Raw genomic sequence first — 18664 nt, 5'->3', positions numbered from 1 at the left:
TTTATTTATTTATTTGTTACATTTGTATCCCACATTTTCCCACCTATTTGCAGGCTCAATGTGGCTTACATAGTACCGTAATGGCGTTCGCCATCTCCGGTGAAGAAACAGATACAAAGTGATGATGTGGTCGAATAGGGTTCATGTGTTGTATACACATTGGGGGAATCACAGATAGGAGGATTATGCAATGTTCATTAAAAGCTTTGGTTTCGTTGTGCAGCAGGATTTAGGCCCTTAGGTAGGATCGGTGGGGTATGCCTTTTTGAACAAATTGGTTTTTAGTTTTTCCTGAAGTTTAGGTGGTCGTACATTGTTTTCACGGCTTCTGGTAATGCATTCCACAATTGTGTGCTTATGTAGAAGCTGGATGCATAAGTTAATTTATATTTGAGTCCTTTGCAACTTGGGTAGTGGAGATTTAAATATGTTTGTGTTGATCCGATTGTGTTTCTGGGTGGTAGGTCTATGAGGTCTGTCATGTATCCCGGGGCTTCGCCGTAGATAATCCTGTGGACCAGGGTGCAGGTTTTGAAGACAGTGCGTTCTTTGATTGGGAGCCAATGTTGTTTTTCTCGGAGGGGTTTGGCGCTTTCGAATCTCGTTTTTCCAAATATAAGCCTGGCTGCTGTGTTTTAAGCGGTCTGGTTTCTTTATGAGTTGTTCTTTACATCCCGCATAAATTCCGTTGCAATAGTCTGCATGACTTAGTACCATTGATTGTATCAGGTTGCGAAATATTTCCCTTGGGAAGAATGGTTTCACACGTTTAAGTTTCCATATTGAGTAGAACATTTTCTTAGTAGTAGCGTTCACTTGGCTCTCAAATGTGAGGTTACGGTCTATAATAACGCCAAGGATTTTCAGGCTATCTGAGATAGGGAGGGTGTGGTCTGGGGTGTTTATATTTGTGGGTTTGTACGTATTGTGTTGGGATGAGAGGATGAGGCAGTGGGTTTTTTCTGTATTAAGTTTTAATTGAAATGCGTTTGCCCATGAGTTCATAATATTTAAACTGAGCTTGATTTCATTGGTGATTTCTGTCAGAACATGTTTGTAGGGTATATATATTGTAACGTCGTCTACGTAGAATGAATTGAGGCCTTGATCAGATAAGGCCTTGGCTAGTGGGATCGTCATTAGGTTGAAAAGGGTTGGTGATAGTGGTGATCCTTGAGGTACTCCCAGTGCATTTTTTTGTAGAAAAAAAGGTGCCGGTACTCATTATGGGCGGGGTCACCACATATGGCTTCACCCCTATGATAGCCACACCCACATTAGCCACACCCCTTATATCAGCCATGGTGCATATAAACAGACATCATTGAAAATATACTAGTATAGGAGAAAAACAATAACTTGTGATTTTTTTTCATTATAAATCATTTCTGTAAGATGTTACAGCTCCAGTATACCCAGTGCAAAATAAGACAACAGATGTAAATTCTCAAATTGGACAAATTCCAAACACTAAAATGAAAATAAAATAATTTTTTTCTACCTTTGTTGTCTGGTGACTGTTTTCTATCCATACTGGTCCAAGTGTCTGATTCTGCTGCTCTCTTAACTCCGTTTCCAGGGCTTCCTTTCCATTTATTTCTTTACTTTCCTCCTTTCTTCTTCCATGTCCAGCATTTCTCCTCTCTCCCCGCCAACCCCTCCATCCATCCATGTCCAGCAATTCTCCTCTATCTCCTGCTCTGCTCTCCTCTCCATCCATTTCCAGCATTTCTTCTTCCTCCCCTGCCATCCCATCCATGTGGATCTCCTTCCTATCTTCCCTCCCCTCCATCCATGTCCAGCATGTCTCCTCTCTCCCCTGCCCTGCCCTCCCATGTCTAGTGATTCTCCTCTCTCCCCTGCCCTCCTCTCCTATCCAAGTCCAGCAATTCTCTCTTCCCTGCCTTCCCCTTCCATCCATGTCCAGCAATTCTCCATTCTCCTCTCTCCCCTGCCCTATTATCCCATCCCCTCCATGTCCAGCGATTCTCTTTTGCCCCCTATCCTCCCCTCCCTTCAATGTCCAGTGACTCGCCCCAGCCTCCACCTGCTCCCGAAGTCATTCAAACCCCAGCCCCATTTGCCCAGCCCTCCTTGCCCATACACACACCCCCCCAGCCCCACTTGCCCACACACACCCCTAGCCCCACTTGCCCACACACCTCCCCAGCCCCACTTGCCCATTCACACATACCCCCAGCCCTACTTGCCCACACACACACCCCCAGCCCCACTTGCCCATACACACATACCCCCAGCCCTACTTGCCCACACACACACCCCAGCCCCACTTGCCCACACACACACACCCAGTCCCACTTGCCCAAACACACACACCTCCAGCCCCACTTGCCCACACACCCCCCCCCAGCCCCACTTGCCCACACATCCCCCCAGCCCCACTTGCCCACACACCCCCCCCCCCAGCCCCACTTGCTCACCCTCCCCTGCTCGCTCCCTGCTGTTTGTACCCCGCCGATCCCTGCCTCGTAAAACTTTTATTTTTTCGCGAACCGGCAGACAAGAAAGAAAACAAACAGCAGACAGGCTTGCCTCCTTCCACCGCGTCAGCTGCTTCATTTCCCTGCATTCTCAGCGGGTCTCGCCCTCGAGGAAAGGAAATGACATCAGAGGAGGGCGGGACGTGCTGAGAAAGAATGCAGGGAAACGAAGCGGCCGACGCGATGGAAGGAGGCAAGCCTGTCTGCTGTTTGTTTTCTTTCTTGTCTGCCGGTTCGCAAAAAAATAAAAGTTTTAGAGGCAGGGATCGGCTGGGTACAAACAGCAGGGAGCGAGCAGGTGAGCCCCAGAAAAAAGGTGCCGGTACGCCATACCATTGCGTACCGGCACAAAAAAAGCACTGGGTACTCCGCAATCCAGATACAATTCTATTCAACCAAAAAGTGAGTTCTTCACAATACTTTCTTTACCTTCTGCAAAGGAGGTTCCTCCTGTTCCCCACACCAAGTCATGGGACCAATTCAGAATAACCTTTAAAGAGATAATCATATAACATGGCAGGAAAGGCATATAGATGCTTATATCAATAACCAATTCTTTTGCCGGCTTCCTGCTTTTAATATACCTAAAAAAGTTTTTACTATATGTTTTTGCCTCCAACGCAATCTTTTTTTCGTAGTCCCTCAGCCTTCCTTATCAGCGCTTTGCATTTGACTTGACATTCCTTATGCTGTTTCTTATTATTTTCACTCGGTTCCTTCCATTTTCTGAAGGATTTTCTTTTGGCTCTAATAGCTTCCTTCACCTCACTTTTTAACCACGCCAGCTGTCGTTTGGTTTTCTGTCCTCCTTTTTTAATACGCGGAATATATTTGGCCTGGGCTTCCAGGATGGTGTCTTTGAACAGCATCCACGCCTGATGTAAATTTTTGACCCTCGCAGCCACTCCTCTAAGTTTTTTTTTTCACCGTTCTTCCCAGTTTATCATAGTCTCCTTTTTTAAAGTTAAATGCTAACGTATTTGATTTCCTATGTATACTTCAAAGCTAATATCAAATCCGATCATATTATGATCACTGTTATCAAGCGGCCCCAGCACCATTACCTCCTGCACCAGATCATGCGCTCCACTAAAGACTAGGTCTAGAATTGTTTCTTCTCTCGTCAGCTCCTGTACCAGCTGCTCCATAAACCAAAGCTAGTATGGCGAAATGACAGGATTTCAAGTAGGAGCTTATCAGCTGATCTAATTGACCAAGCAGGGTGATAAATCCAAAGTGAAGTAGCAATTGGTGAAGGAGCATTATGATAAACTGTTTTGTGGACTAAAGTCAATATTTTGAAATGAATCGGAAGCCATTTTCTGTAAAGTGGCCGCCGATTAACGGGTTCAAGAACCGTTAGCTTCTGATGCCATCTCGGAGCTAATCCATTGCTTGGCTGTATACTGGCCCGATTTTGTTTGCTCCGGCTTCCTTCGTAGCTGCGGAGAACTGATTTTTTCATTATCACCTGTTTCGGTCTGAAAAAACAAAGGGGAGTGCCGGCCGACATTGCTCATCAGCGGTGTATCGGTGGGCCAGCTGGCAGCCCGATCGCATCGTCAGTGCCCGCGTAGTGGGGAGTCGTTGGCTTCGGGGGCCCTCGGGTGATCCGCAGGTGTTTGGCCGTGGTTCAGCTCCTCATTGCTAGACCTGTGCCTGTCTTGGTCCGGGGTGCCGTGATGAACCGGTTGGGCTGTTGTCTGTCTAGTAGGATCGGCTCGTTGCTCACAACCAACTGCAGCCTGACCCATTTGTGCTGTGAGCGTCTGCATTTGTTCCAGGCAACTACTGTCCCTGCTCTCTCTCCCAGGATTGACAGCCTCCAGCTGTTGTCATTCACCTCCAGTTCCCTTTACATCACTCCGGGCCGCTTCCTGCTTCTTCTGCACTTTGTCTGTGCCTCCTGGTACTCAGCCTGCCTCTTATTGCTCCTGCCCATTCACCAACCATTGTTCATCACAGCAGCTCCATTGAGCCTTTTAAACCTCATCTTCTGGTCGCTGCATCAATCGTTTAGGAAGCTGGTGTGGACAGTTACGAAGCAGATTTCAACACCACTTGCAACATGCCATTTCAACATGGCCAGTCCGGCCACTTCTCATCTCTACCTGCCTTCAACGGTTCTTATCGAGGCATGCTTATTTCTCCTGGTCTGGATGGTTATTACACCTGCTCCCCACCATGGATTGCCTTGCTGACAGTTGTACAAGCAACTCTGAACCATCTCAGCATCTGGAATCTAACAATGACCAGCCTATCTCTGAATGCCCATTTCAGACTTTCAACATAATACCTACAGTCCTTCCTAATAAAATGTCCATAGTCCTTTTTTTGGTCTCTCTTATCCTTTCCCTATTTCTTCTTACACTGTTCCTTCTATCCTAATTCATGTAATTGTAAAACAACTGGTCTGGCTTTAGCCTTATCAGTACATTGTAAGCCACCTTGAGTCTGCATACCTGTGGAAAAAAGTGGGATATAAATGTGCAAATAAATAAAAATAAATATCATGGTGATTTTAGAAAGACAACTTCAGTCAAAAATGGACTAATCACATCTACATCACTGAATTTTCATTACTGATATTACAGGGTACAATAAATACCCTAGGGCAGTTCACTTATGCAATTAATATCCTTAAGATTTTTCTTTAACTCGCACTAATTTTAACTCGATTAATCGCATCATGCTGCTCTCCCAATGTGAAAGATGTTATAGGCGAAGAAGAGAGAAGGAGAGAAAAATAAATAGAGAGGAGGCCCTGAAAATACACTTCAGAGCACAGAGAGGAACAGAACCAGAGACAAGGACTAAGATGATTAGAAAAATAAAATCACCGGACAACAAAGGTAAGAAAAAATGATTTTATTTTCAGTTTAGTAACTGAAATACAATATGTCAGTTTTGAGAATTGACATCTGCAGTCTATATTTTGAACTATACAGGTGAAAATGTGAGGGGGCCATTTAATGCGACCAACCGCGCGATCAAGAATTTTAATCACAATTAATCATGTGGGGTCCACATATTTAGTTATTGGATCTAACAAGCACTTAATTGACACTAATTATAATTTAAATACTGATCTGGCTATGAGCTATTCTATAACAATGGGCACATAAATTGGATTGCACACAACTCAGAAGCGGGCAGAGCCATGGGAGGGAGATGGGTAAGTCAGGGACGTTCACAAAAGATGTGTGCAATGTTACAGAATAGCAGGGATTCATGCCCAGTTTGCGTATCACAATTTACACCAGTTTCAGTTGGCATAAATCTTCATGCCCAAAGTTGAGTGCCAAATATAGTACCAATGCTATTCTAAAAAGACTGCTTATCCTGAAGCACCCTTTATAGAACAGTATTGAGCACTGAATTTTATTGGCCCTTAATTTTCAGTGTCATTTATAGAATCTGGCCCAAAGCTTCTCAAATATCTTGAGGTAACAAAATAAAAACTGCCCTACAATACAGGACTGGGAATTTATTAAAAAACTCAAACAATGTTTTGTAAAGGAAGGAAGGTTATCAGCCAGGACTAATCCTAATCAATGAAGCCACTGAATATAGCAGAGCCTACTGTCCGATATGTTCTATGGTCCCTAGAAGTTGGATGTCAGCTTTGGCTCTCTTCTGGGCCTGGGTTCCTTGCTCTTGTCCTGGGTCCACTTCTTAGGGGCAGAGGGTTTCGTAGCATAATAATACAACACACAGGTGTGGCTTCGAAAAAGGTATTTTATATAGAAATAGGCTTAATAGGTTTACAGCACTTAGGGCAGAAAGGTATTACAGCACTGCTTCTTTGTGTCTGAGTCTGCCTGTCTCGTCTGTCAGTGAACGAGAGTCTGTCCTGTTGGGGCTGACGGAAAGGGGATGTTTTGTTTCCTGTAGAATTTTCAATTTATTTGATTCAAGGCCCTCTTTTGACCACAAAAATATAGCAAAAATGGAGAAAAAAAAGACCTTAGTAAAAAAAAAAAAAGGTTTGCAACTCAAAAATATACACAAATTTGCCAGCATCCATTGATCATTGGTCAAAAAAAACTCCATCTTTAAAAATCCTTTATCAAAAGGTTCCTCCAGACTGCACATAGTCTATAAGTATGGAGTAATCCCAGTTATTCGTATACACTTAGCTCTATAATTATAGCTTCTAAAAGTCACTTATCTGTAGTCATTGAAGAAAAGAGCTGTTCCATAAATCGAGGTCCTAACAGGTGTTCCCTGTTTTGCAAATCTCTGCTTGCTGCATTAGGAGATTTCCACTCAAACGCAAGTATCCTTCCCATAAGATCTAATCTCAAGTACTTTAGATGGTAAAAATTGATCCACATATTTGCAAGAACGCTCCAATAAAGAATCACAAGCTGAGACAAAAGGGCACCCTGGGGGGTTGACCAAAATTTTATTATGTGGGTCAGACTTCCAGGTAACTAAAAATGTGACTGATTGAGCACTGACATTGTATTAATGCTCAGAAGATGCAGGAACTGTAGTACCTCAGTCTGGAAAAGGGCCATTCTTTGGACTCTTCTTTGTGTTGTACTGGAGCAGTTATCCCAATCTGATTGCCATGGAAAACATTAAGTGACTGCTTCACCAATGGGAGCAAAAATGGGTTTATAGATTACAGACTGTGTGCCCTAAAATATTAAGTGTTGCCATTGAGTGGAAGTCTTTTTTTATGAATGGGGGCCTGTTTGAATATATTGATTGGTGTATGTGAGATGTACGTCATGATGTAGAAGTTTGAAATAATGGTGCCTTTTGTTTTTCCAGCAGCCATGTTATGAGCTGTTGACACTGATGTAACGGGAGCTCCGGTTTCTTCCCTGATGCTGTTATAAAATTGCACAGGTTAATATGCATATAAAAAGTCATCTGCCAAGAGCACACACACTTCATGCAGTCCATAAACAGAAATTCCTGGGGCAGCATCTGGACAAAGCTGGGGCATGGTAGTGAGACATGTGTACTTTATAAAATACTAGCCGTTAAGCCCGTAACAACGAGCTAGTGTTTTGTTTTCCTATGGCCTCCCCCCCTCCACCAACCCTGCTCTCTCCCCTGCCCTCCTCCCAGCGTCTGTTTCCCTCAGTTCCGCCCCCTCCTTCCCTCCCTGCTCCCTCCTCCTCTGATTTCCAAGCCCATGTCCAAGCCCTCCTCCCTATTGGGCTGTACTGCTGGTGGAGGCGGAGCTTGGACTTCTACACTCTCAGCGTTCCGACTCTACTGTGCATTTGCAGGTGAGTCGGTCACTTGCCGTTTATATGTTTGATACCTCAGAAGTGTCATGCCATGATATTACACTTTTCCCACAATTAATTACGCACTAAGATCGCCACTGGTCTGCACCACCTCCCTACCACTATAATCAATCTCTACTTTATCTTACTTTAGTTTATTTAAAATGTGATAAACTTTTACTCATCTTTAACATTGGCATTTTCTCCAGTGTCGGCTTAGGAGAATCTAACAGCTGACATGGCACATGTTTTGCTGATCGCTTCCTCAAGGATATCCCCTTATATTAGCTCTCGCTCATCCTGCTGACTAAAGTAAGATAAAGTAGAGATTGATTAAAGTGGTAGGGAGGTGGTGCAGACCAGTAACGATCTTAGGGCCAGATGCACTAAACTTAACGAGCCATTAATGAGCAAGTAGTAAACCCTGGCATGCACTAAAGACTTCTCCGAGCCATTTTCCGATGACGGTAGCAGCTAACGAAAACGGAATGCAGATGAGCAAATTGTGTAGAAACCCTATTGTAATGAGATGCACTAACCTTTTCCGATTGCCTTAACACTGGAAAATCTAACGAGAGGTCTGTACCTGTCGTCGGGGCTGCGCGGGATTGAAAAATGTCTATAAATGTTACAAAAAAAATCGGGGAAAAAAGTGCTCGTCAGGGAAGTCCTTTATGGACGTGCTTCACTCATCTGAGAGACCTGGAAGTCTCTCACAGCGCGTTTAGCTCAGCCCCCCTCAAGGTCGCTGCCACTCCCCCCTGCATTGAAATGACAGCTTCCCGCAGCCCCAGCCCCCTCCGCCTCCCTCGAGGTCGCCGCCCCCCTACCTCCGTCTGACACCGGGCCGGGCCCTCACAGCGCCTCTCACCTCCGTGTGAAGGCGCTGCAGCAGGCAACAGCTGATCGCTTCCCTTCAGACTTCCCTCCTTTCCTTCCTGGCCCGTCCTCGTCTGACGTAAGTAACTTACGAAAGGAGAAACGACGGAGCCGGGGCGGAAAGAAAGAAAGATGGCGTCTCTGCAGGCTAACCCAGAAATAGAAAGCCCCTCTGACGGCACAGAGGAAGCTACCGACATCACAAAATCTGATGTGGTGGGCTTGTTTCAAGACTTAAAAGCGGACTTTGCTGGGATGAGGAAAGATGTGCAAAACGCCCTAAAAATTATTAGGGCTGAAATTCATGATTTGGGATCCCACGTTGGTGAGATGGAGGAGGAGATGACGACCCTCAAAACGGAGGTGGAAAAGCTCCGAGGGAAAGCGATTGCGAATCAGAAGGAGCTGCAACAGCTCAGGGAGCAGTTGGAGGACCTGGAAAACAGGTCGCGTCGCAATAATTTGCGATTTAAAGGCATAGGCGTAGTTTGACTGTTTCATTTGGGGGGGGGGGCAAAAAAAATGGGCGCAGCATATTAGCATATCATTTGCATATATACATATGCAAATGAATATGCTAATATGGAGGAAGGAAATGAAATTTACAGGCAAAATATCACAGATGCACATTTCAAAAAGCTGACACATTTCAATTAATAAATTATGAATAAAATAAACTTTTATTTACCTTTGTTGTCTGATCATGTAGTTTTTCTATTCGCTTTGATCCCAGTGTCTTCTGTTTTATGCAGTGTCTTCTTTCCAGTAGGCTTCCCTCTGCTCCCCACCCTCCCAGTCCCATCCATCTCTTGCTCCTTCCCTCTGCTCCCCACCCCTCCCAGTCCCATCCATCTTCTGTTCCTTCCCTCTGCTCACCATCCCTCCGTCCCATCCATCTTCTGCTCCTTCCCTCTGCTGTGCCTGACCTCTCCCAATCCCATCCATCTCCTGGTCAATCCCTCTGCTCCCCATCCCTCTCAGTCCCATCCATCTCTTGCTCCTTCCCTCTGCTCCCCACCCCTCCCAGTCCCAACCATCTCTTGCTCATTCCCGCTGCTCCCCACCCCTCCCAGTCCCATCCATCTCTTGCTCCTTCCCTCTGCTTCCCACCCCTCCCAGTCCCATCCATCTCCTGCTCCTTCCCTCTGCTCACCACCTTTCCCAGTCCAATCCAATTCCTGGTCCTTCCCTCTGCTCCCCACCCACCCCTCCCAGTCCCATCCATCTCTTGCTCCTTCCCTCTGCTCCCCACCCCTCCCAGTCCCATCCATCTTCTGTTCCTTCCCTCTGCTCACCATCCCTCCGTCCCATCCATCTCTTGCTCCTTCCCTCTGCTGTGCCTGACCTCTCCAAATCCCATCCATCTCCTGGTCCATCCCTCTGCTCCCCACCCCTCGCAGTCCCATCCATCTTCTGTTCCTTCCCTCTGCTCACCTCCTTTCCCAGTCCAATCCAATTCCTGGTCCTTCCCTCTGCTCCCCACCCACCCCTCCCAGTCCCATCCATCTCTTGCTCCTTCCCTCTGCTTCCCACCCCTCCCAGTCCCATCCATCTCCTGCTCCTTCCCTCTGCTCACCTCCTTTCCCAGTCCAATCCAATTCCTGGTCCTTCCCTCTGCTCCCCACCCACCCCTCCCAGTCCCATCCATCTCTTGCTCCTTCCCTCTGCTCCCCACCCCTCCCAGTCCCATCCATCTTCTGTTCCTTCCCTCTGCTCACCATCCCTCTGTCCCATCCATCTCTTGATCCTTCCCTCTGCTGTGCCTGACCTCTCCAAATCCCATCCATCTCCTGGTCCATCCCTCTGCTCCCCACCCCTCGCAGTCCCATCCATCTTCTGTTCCTTCCCTCTGCTCACCTCCTTTCCCAGTCCAATCCAATTCCTGGTCCTTCCCTCTGCTCCCCACCCACCCCTCCCAGTCCCATCCATCTCTTGCTCCTTCCCTCTGCTTCCCACCCCTCCCAGTCCCATCCATCTCCTGCTCCTTCCCTCTGCTCACCTCCTTTCCCAGTCCAATCCAATTCCTGGTCCTTCCCTCTGCTCCCCACCCACCCCTCCCAGTCCCATCCATCTCTTGCTCCTTCCCTCTGCTCCCCACCCCTCCCAGTCCCATCCATCTTCTGTTCCTTCCCTCTGCTCACCATCCCTCCGTCCCATCCATCTCTTGCTCCTTCCCTCTGCTGTGCCTGACCTCTCCAAATCCCATCCATCTCCTGGTCCATCCCTCTGCTCCCCACCCCTCGCAGTCCCATCCATCTTCTGTTCCTTCCCTCTGCTCACCTCCTTTCCCAGTCCCATCCAATTCCTGGTCCTTCCCTCTGCTCCCCACCCACCCCTCCCAGTCCCATCCATCTCTTACTCCTTCCCTCTGCTCTCCACCCTCCCAGTCCCATTCATCTTCCCTCTGCTGCCCCCCCCCCCGCGAGGTCCAGGATCGTGACTCCGTTTACCCCCTCTCTTCCTCCCTCCCTCCGGTGCAGGCAGCAGTCTTCTTCAACCTTTCTGTGCTCCCCTGGCAGCGGTAGCGACGTATACACGCTGCCTTCGGTCTGCCCCGGAAGCCTTCTCTTCAAGTTCCTGTTCCCACCTATGCGGGAACAGGAACTTGAAGAGAAGGCTTCGGGGCAGAGCTGAAGGCAGCGTGTACGTCGCTACCGCTGCCAGGAACAAGAAAGGCTTAGAGAAGATTGGTGCTGCCTGCGCCGGAGGGTAGGAAGAGAGGGGGTAGATAGACGCGCTCGTCTCCGTCCGCTTCGCTGCTTCCCTGCCTCTGTCTGCGTCCTGCCCGAAAGGAAATGACATCAGAGGAAGGCGGGACGCAGACAGAGAGGGCAGGGAAGCAGCGAAGCGGATGGAGACGAGCGCGTGCCTGCTTGTTTTTTTTTTTTTTTTTCATTCTAGCGCCAGTCCACGTCCTCGTCATTTGGGGGGGCATTGCCCCCCCTCGCCCCCCCCAGTCTACGCCTATGTTTAAAGGTATCCCAGAGTTGGACATTTTCAGTGACTGTGAAGCTGTAATACGAGAATTGTGCCTCTACATATTGACTCCGGGAGAAGGGGCCCAACAACCAGACATACACATTCAATGGGCGCATCGAGCTGCTGGCTCACGGAGAGACTCTAACCCAAGGGATGTTGTGGTATACTTTTTGGATTACCCCACCAAGGAAAAGATTTTGAATCAGGCCAGTGTATAAAAAGAAATACTTTGGAAAAATTATAAGATCGGGGTGTACCAGGATTTGGCGCACACCACATTGCAGAAGTGTGGAACATTTCGAGAAGTCACAGAATTCATGCGCTCAAAGGGGATCCAGTACAGATGGCTTTTCCCGTTCGCCGTGTGGATTACGGTGGACGGGAAGTCGCGCAGAGTCAAGACATCGGATGAAGCATGGTTGGCGTTGCAGGCTATGGGGTGTCCTGATTTGCCGGTGCAGACGCAGCGACCAATGGAGTCTAATGAGCCTAGAAAAGATTCAGCATGGCAGGTGGTGGTGGAGCACGGGAAGAAGCCCGACAAGCAGGCTTTGTGAGGACCTGGTCTGTCATGTGATGAGGGAGTAACATCCAGCTGAGATACTTGAATATTGTGACAAAGCGCAGGACTTGTTGCTTGAATATGGGCATTTTGCAGATAAGCATGACTGTTGAAAAGGGGCTTACACTAGGGGCTAGAGAGGGACAAAGGAGGATGGTATTGGGTTTGCGTGGGGCTAGGTTGGTTACTGTATATGCAGGAGGGGGGAGTGTGGGGCTTGAAATTGTGGAGTGATGTTTAGTGTGCAGGCTGGGGAATTGTGAAAGTGGAAGGAGCGGAGGAAATCGGTTTGATGAGGTGGAATTGGATATAGTTACAAACAGTCTGAGCCTCTGGGAGAGTGAGTTTGTTCCTCCGAACGTGGCTGATTGACTGCAAGAGGGATCAGCACAGGAGACGGGGGGGGGGGGGGGGGGGGTGGGAGAAGGGAGGATAGGGGTGGAGACAGGGATACTCTGAAGTATGGGGGATTGAGTCAGGGACCAGGGGCGCACTGGGGGGGGGGGGGTGGTGAGGTATGGGGAGGGAGGGGGAAGGTCGGGTGAGACTTTAGTGGTGGGGACTTGGAATGTAAAAGGGCTCAATAATCAGGGGCAACGTAGTCGAATTTTTAAAGAGTTGAGCAGAGATTGAAGTGGGACGTGACGATACTACAAGAAACACACTTAAGGCCAAGGGACACCCATATGCTGTGGTGTACGGGTGTCTCTCGGCCTTAAGTGATGGCACTGGAGATGTAGTAGTGCATCAGGGAGGGGGAGCTAAGAGGGTAGGGGGGTGTGGCGATACTAGTGCGACAAAACTGTGGTTTGGTAATAACGAAGGAGTTTCGGGACTCTAGTGGTCGATGTCTGGGCCTTAGGGGGTTGCTGCTTGGTAGGAAGATCACGCTAATCAATATATATGCACCAAATGGGGGTCAAAAGCAATTTTTTCACACTCTTGATGGGGAATATCCAAGGTTTTATTAAGGGTTAGGTGGTAGTAGAGGGAGATTTCAACATTGCCCCAGATGTGCAATTGGACCACTCCTCGGAGGGGGGGGGGCAAACTGGTGGCCCTGGTCATAAGGCGCTGCTGCAATTCTTGAAGGAGCTTGAGGTGGTAGATTGTTGGAGACTGCAGCTTGGGATACAGAGGAATTACACTTTTTACTCTTATGCAGCACAGTCATACACTTGTTTAGATAGCCTGTGGGTACATCGAAATAGCTGGCATATGGTGGATGTGGCTGAAATAGAGGCAATCCAGGTTTCAGACCATGCTCCTACGTGGATTAAGCTTAAGGGACTGGGGGATAGGAAACGGGGCAGTGTATGGAAAATGAATGATACAATACTTGGAGATGAAAAAGTTCTGGAGGAGATTAAGGGGGCCATACAAGAATTCTATCACTTCAATGACAATGGTGAGGTTCCAGATGAGATACTATGGGATGCAATGAAAGCAGTGGTGAGAGAAGTCTTGATTAAGTGGGGGGCGTGGAAAAAAAGAGAACGAGGACAGCAGTCGTTGGAGTTGCGCACCCGCCTGGTCCATTTAGAAAAAGCACATAAACGTAACCCCACATAAAAACTTTGGGAGGAGCTTAAAAAAGTAAGGGGGGCGTTACAGCAACTGCAAATGGTAGACATTGACTACATGAGAACTAAGCTTAAACAGCAGAATTTTGAATTTGCCACCAAATCAAGCGCCTTATTGGCTCGTCTGTTACGGGTCAGATGAGCCAAATCTCTTATTCAAAAAATGAGGGATGAAAGGGGAGGTTGGCATTACACAGACACCGAAATAGCTCGGAGCTTTGTGACATATTATCAGGAATTGTACAGGAACCCAGAGGGTGAATCAGAGGTTGGGCTAGCCCAATATCTGGATCAGATACAGTTAAAGTGTCTGAGTGATTCGTAAAAGGCCCAATTGGGGGAACCTATTTGACTGGAGGAAGTGCAAGGTGTCATCAAGAGTCTCCCGAATGGGAAAGCGCCTGGACTAGATGGATATATAGCAAGGTTCTATAAATGTTTTGTAGGAGAGCTAGGGCCTCAGCTAACACGGATGGGCAATGGAGTGTTAGAGGGCAATGGACTGCCGAGATCTATGTCAGAGGCGGGGATCTTGGTGCTGCCTAAACCGGGTAAAGACCCCACAATTTGTGTTTCATATAGACCCATCTCATTGTTAAATGTAGATGCGAAGATATTGGCTAAAATTCTAGCCAATAGGTTGGGTAGGGTCTTACAGAAATTGATACATGTAGACCAATTGGGGTTTATTTCAGGGAGGCAGGTGGGAGACATTAGATGTACTCTACACTTGTTGTGGGAGGCAAAGAGGACACAACCAGGGGCGGCATTGTTGGCCACTGATGCAGAAAAAGCTTTTGATAGGGTGAATTGGGGTTTTTTGAGGGAGGTCATGAACCGTATGGGTATTGGAGGCAACTTTAGTAGGTGGTTGGCGGCCCTATATGCAGACCCAAAAGCTTGTTTCCATATTAATGGCAATTATACCCCATTCTTCCCAATTGGTAGAGGGACTAGGCAGGGCTGTCCTCTGTCACCACTTCTATTTGCCATATATATAGAACCCTTGGCAGAATTGGTGCGTAATCACCCTGATATTCGGGGTATTATGGTGGGGAAAAGGGAGCACCGTATAGCTCTGTTTGCTGATGACTTATTACTTTACTAGTAAAAAAGGTCCGTTTCTGACCGCAATGAAATGGGCGCTAGCAAGGTTTTCCTTGGAGTGTGTATGTTTGAGAGAGTGTGTGTGAGTGTGACTGTGTGAGTGAATGTGTGAGTGTGTGTGTGACAGAGAGAGTAGGTGCGAGTGTGTGTGTGAGAATGAGAGTATGTGCCAGGGTCCCCCCTCCCTCCCAGTGCCAGGGTATTCCCCCCCACCCCCCCCCCCGGTCTGTGTCACAGTTGCAGGGGTACCCCCCCTCCCTTTTTCGCTCCCTTCCTATTCCAGTGAATACATTTGTTGTCTGAGCATTTTGTTTTTTTCTATTGGAGTCAGAGAGTGTCAAGTGTAGGTGGAACAGACTCATGTATCCCGCAGCCCTCAGACCGCTGTCCTCCCCCCTCTCAGTGAATCTCAATGTACTCCACCCCCCCCTGGTCCTGGCCATCCTTCTGTCAGAGTCATACCTGAGCTCCCGGTGCACCGAACCCGGCGCCACCTTTTGCCTGCTGTTGTGCCCTGCCCCCGGCTTCTCACAGGGTGCGGAACTCAGGAGGAGGAGGAGGAGTGTGGAAGAATAGCATCACGGGGGCGGGATCCCGGAGGATGGAATGAAGCGTCACGGGGGGGGGGGGGGGGGTGCGCCTAAGGAGGGAAGCGTCATGGTGTTGGATTGACAACAGGATGCGGCAAGAGGCCAGTGCCATTGTTCCGCCCTTCATGTCATCACGTTGTGACGCGAGGGCGGGGCAGACACTCATGAACAAACCGGATATCTAGACCACCTCAAGTTTCTGGCTTGAGGCTTGATTCGAACGTTGGAGGTGCGTTTTATGTCCAGATGGGGCGTGGCTAAGGGGGAGTCTATCAGTGAGGGTCAGTGGTGGTGAGACCCTATAGAGATGGTGCGTGGTTGAGGGCGAGTGTATGAGTCAGGGTGAGTGGTGCTGAGTGAGCTTCAGAACGTTGGAGGAGGGAATTATTTATATAGATGTGGCAGAGCCAGAGCGGACTTTGGCGGCAGCGTTGGCTGTACTTGGGGAATTTGAGAGACATGCAGGATTGCGGGTAAACATGGATAAAAGTGAATTATTGGGGATCTCCCTAACCCAGATGGAAGAAAACAGTTTGAGAAGTAAATTCGCTTTTAAATAGGCTAAGAGTCACATTCGATATCTGGGGATTCAGATCCCAAGAGATCTGAGCTGCGTGTACAGACTTAATTATGGTAAAATAGTAGAAATCCGGACAGAACTTTCTAGATGGAAAGGGTTGTAGCTGTCCTGGTGGGGGCATATGGCTGTGGTAAAGATGAATGTATTACCCAGGTTGCTGTTCTTGTTTCAATCTTTGCCGGTGGCAGTTCCTAGACAGACACTTCGACAGCTGCAAAGATATATTCTGCAGTTTATATGGGGAGGCAAGCACCCTTGACTAGCTGGGCGGGCGATATGGAGAGAGATGGAGAGGGGTGGTAGAGCGGTGCCAAGGATTGAGTGGTACTACATGGCTGCTCAAATTAAAATGGTTTTGGATTAGGAACGGGGTAGGTTAAAGCCAGCAAGTCAGGTGGAGCAAGAATACTGCCCCCGAAGGGCTTTGAAAACTTATTTGTGGACTACTGAGGGAATGGGAGGGGCGCTGGCAGGAATAGACAATCCATTCCTTAGGCATCTTATGGGTATGTGGGGGTGTCAGCATTCATTGTCTAGGTATGGTCCGGTCCGTAGAGGCAGTGGGTTCACAATAATGCACAATCCACACGGGTTTGGATAGAAAACCCGTGGGCTTATTATATTTGCATATATATAAGCCCACAGCACTTAGTACAGATAAATATTGCAATGCTGTATCTGGGTGTGTGTTTAGATGGGAATCAATGAGAGAAAGGTAAGGATGGGGGGGGGGGGTGCAGAGAAAGAGAGAAACCTTGGGGTAGGGCTGAAGAAGGGGGGAGCAGAGAAAGAAAAAGAGAAAGCTAAGCAAGCAGAGCCATGTGCTCTGAGAGAGAAAGCCAAGCAGGCAGAGCCATGTGCTCTGATTTTTATACCTAACAGGAACAGAGAGGGATCAAATAACTTATTTCCTTCCTAGCCTTTTGTTATCAGCTCTTTCCTTTGCAAACTCCAGTTTAATTTCCTGATGTAAGGAAGGTGAGCATTTTCACAGGTTTTAGTCTTTGAAGTCCCTAGTTTTGGAGCCTCTCTGTCTGGCTTTCATTATTCTCAGAGAGCCCTGCTCCCAGATGCCCAGAGGACAAAGGTATGTTAATAAGGGGTACTTGCAAAAACAAAGGGCTAGCAGGCAGGTGGGCAACATTTGGTCCATCTGCCATCCTCGGGGCTTCCTGAGGGAGGGGGAGTTATCAGAAGCTGGTTTCCTATTAATCTGTCCAGCAATCCTGACAGGGCGGTGATCTACGGAAGACTTGGGGACAGGGAGATAAGGTGTCCACCTGGGCAGCTATGAGATGGGAACCAAAGTTTGGGGCTGGGAGAGATAATGCCACATTTGTGACATGGGATCAGGTAGGCCTTTCGAGTTTTCGAGATATGTTGCAGGGGGAAATGATGAAGAGTTTTGAGGAGTTGAGGTACAAGTATGGACTCCCTGAAGGTGATATTTTCCCCTACCTGCAAATCCAATATTTTGTGAGAATGATGGGGTGGAAGGGAGAGGGTCCACAAGAGAAGGAAATTTGGAAAATTTGTGGGGCTTGTTGTAGAGGGTGCCCAGACCCATCTCCATGCTGTATAAATTCTTTAGGGGAAGTGATACCTCCCCCTTTAGCTTTAAGGGGGCATGGGAAACGGATCTCAATTGCTATTTTAATGAACGGGAGTGGGAAGTGATCTGTGGGAAGGTCCAAATGGCATCAACATGTGCATTAGTGCAAGAAAATGCTTACAAGGTACTCACTAGGTGGTACTATACCCCTGAGAGACTGAAGCGCATGTACCCTAATGCCTCTGATCTTTGTTGGAGATGTGGGTTGCATACGGCTCCTTTGTGCATATTTGGCGGGCCTGTCCATGACTGATCCCATTCTGGCATGCAGTAATGAAAGCCTTAGTAACTATGATAGCGAAATCGCTGGTGTGCAGCCCATCGGTGTGTTTGCTGGGACTGCATAATGAGAGTGACTCCTGCCTCAGTCAGGTCATCGTTCCAAAGTTATTAATCTTGTTAAGGAAACTATTAAGGAACGTCGCTCTGAGAACTACAATGATTAAAAGAACTTTGGCTCAAATGAAGGAAAATCTTCATTGTTCAACAATTTTAAAATTACTCAGAACATAAGAATAGCCATACTGGATCAGACCAATGGTCCACCCAGCCCAGTATCCTGTTTCCAACACTGGCCAATCCAGGTCGCAAGTACCTGGCAGAAACCCAAATAGTAGCAACATGTTGCCAGGACAAGCAGTGGCTTTCCCATGTCTACTTCAATATCAGACTATGGACTTTTCCTCCAGGAACTTGCCCAAACCTTTTTTTAAACCCAGATATGTTATAACTGCTGTTACCACATCCTCTGGCAAGCGTTCCAGAGTTTTAACTATTTGTTGAGTGAAAAAATATTTCCTCCTGTTTTAAAAGTATTTTCATATAACTTCATTGAGTGTACCCTAGTCATTGTACTGTTTGAAAGAGTTTTTAAAAAATCAATTCACTTTTACCCCTTCTGTACCACTCAGGATTTTATAGACCTCAGCAAGTAGTTGCCAGGTGGGCGGTTTTCCCAAGGGCTGCATCCATCTATATCCAGCACTCATTCCCATAAGGGCAGCATCCGTCCAGATTCCGCA

The sequence above is a fragment of the Microcaecilia unicolor genome, chromosome 6 (assembly GCF_901765095.1).
Source record: "Microcaecilia unicolor chromosome 6, aMicUni1.1, whole genome shotgun sequence".
Classification (NCBI taxonomy): Eukaryota; Metazoa; Chordata; class Amphibia; order Gymnophiona; family Siphonopidae; genus Microcaecilia; species Microcaecilia unicolor.
Note: the sequence above shows the minus strand (reverse complement) of the source record.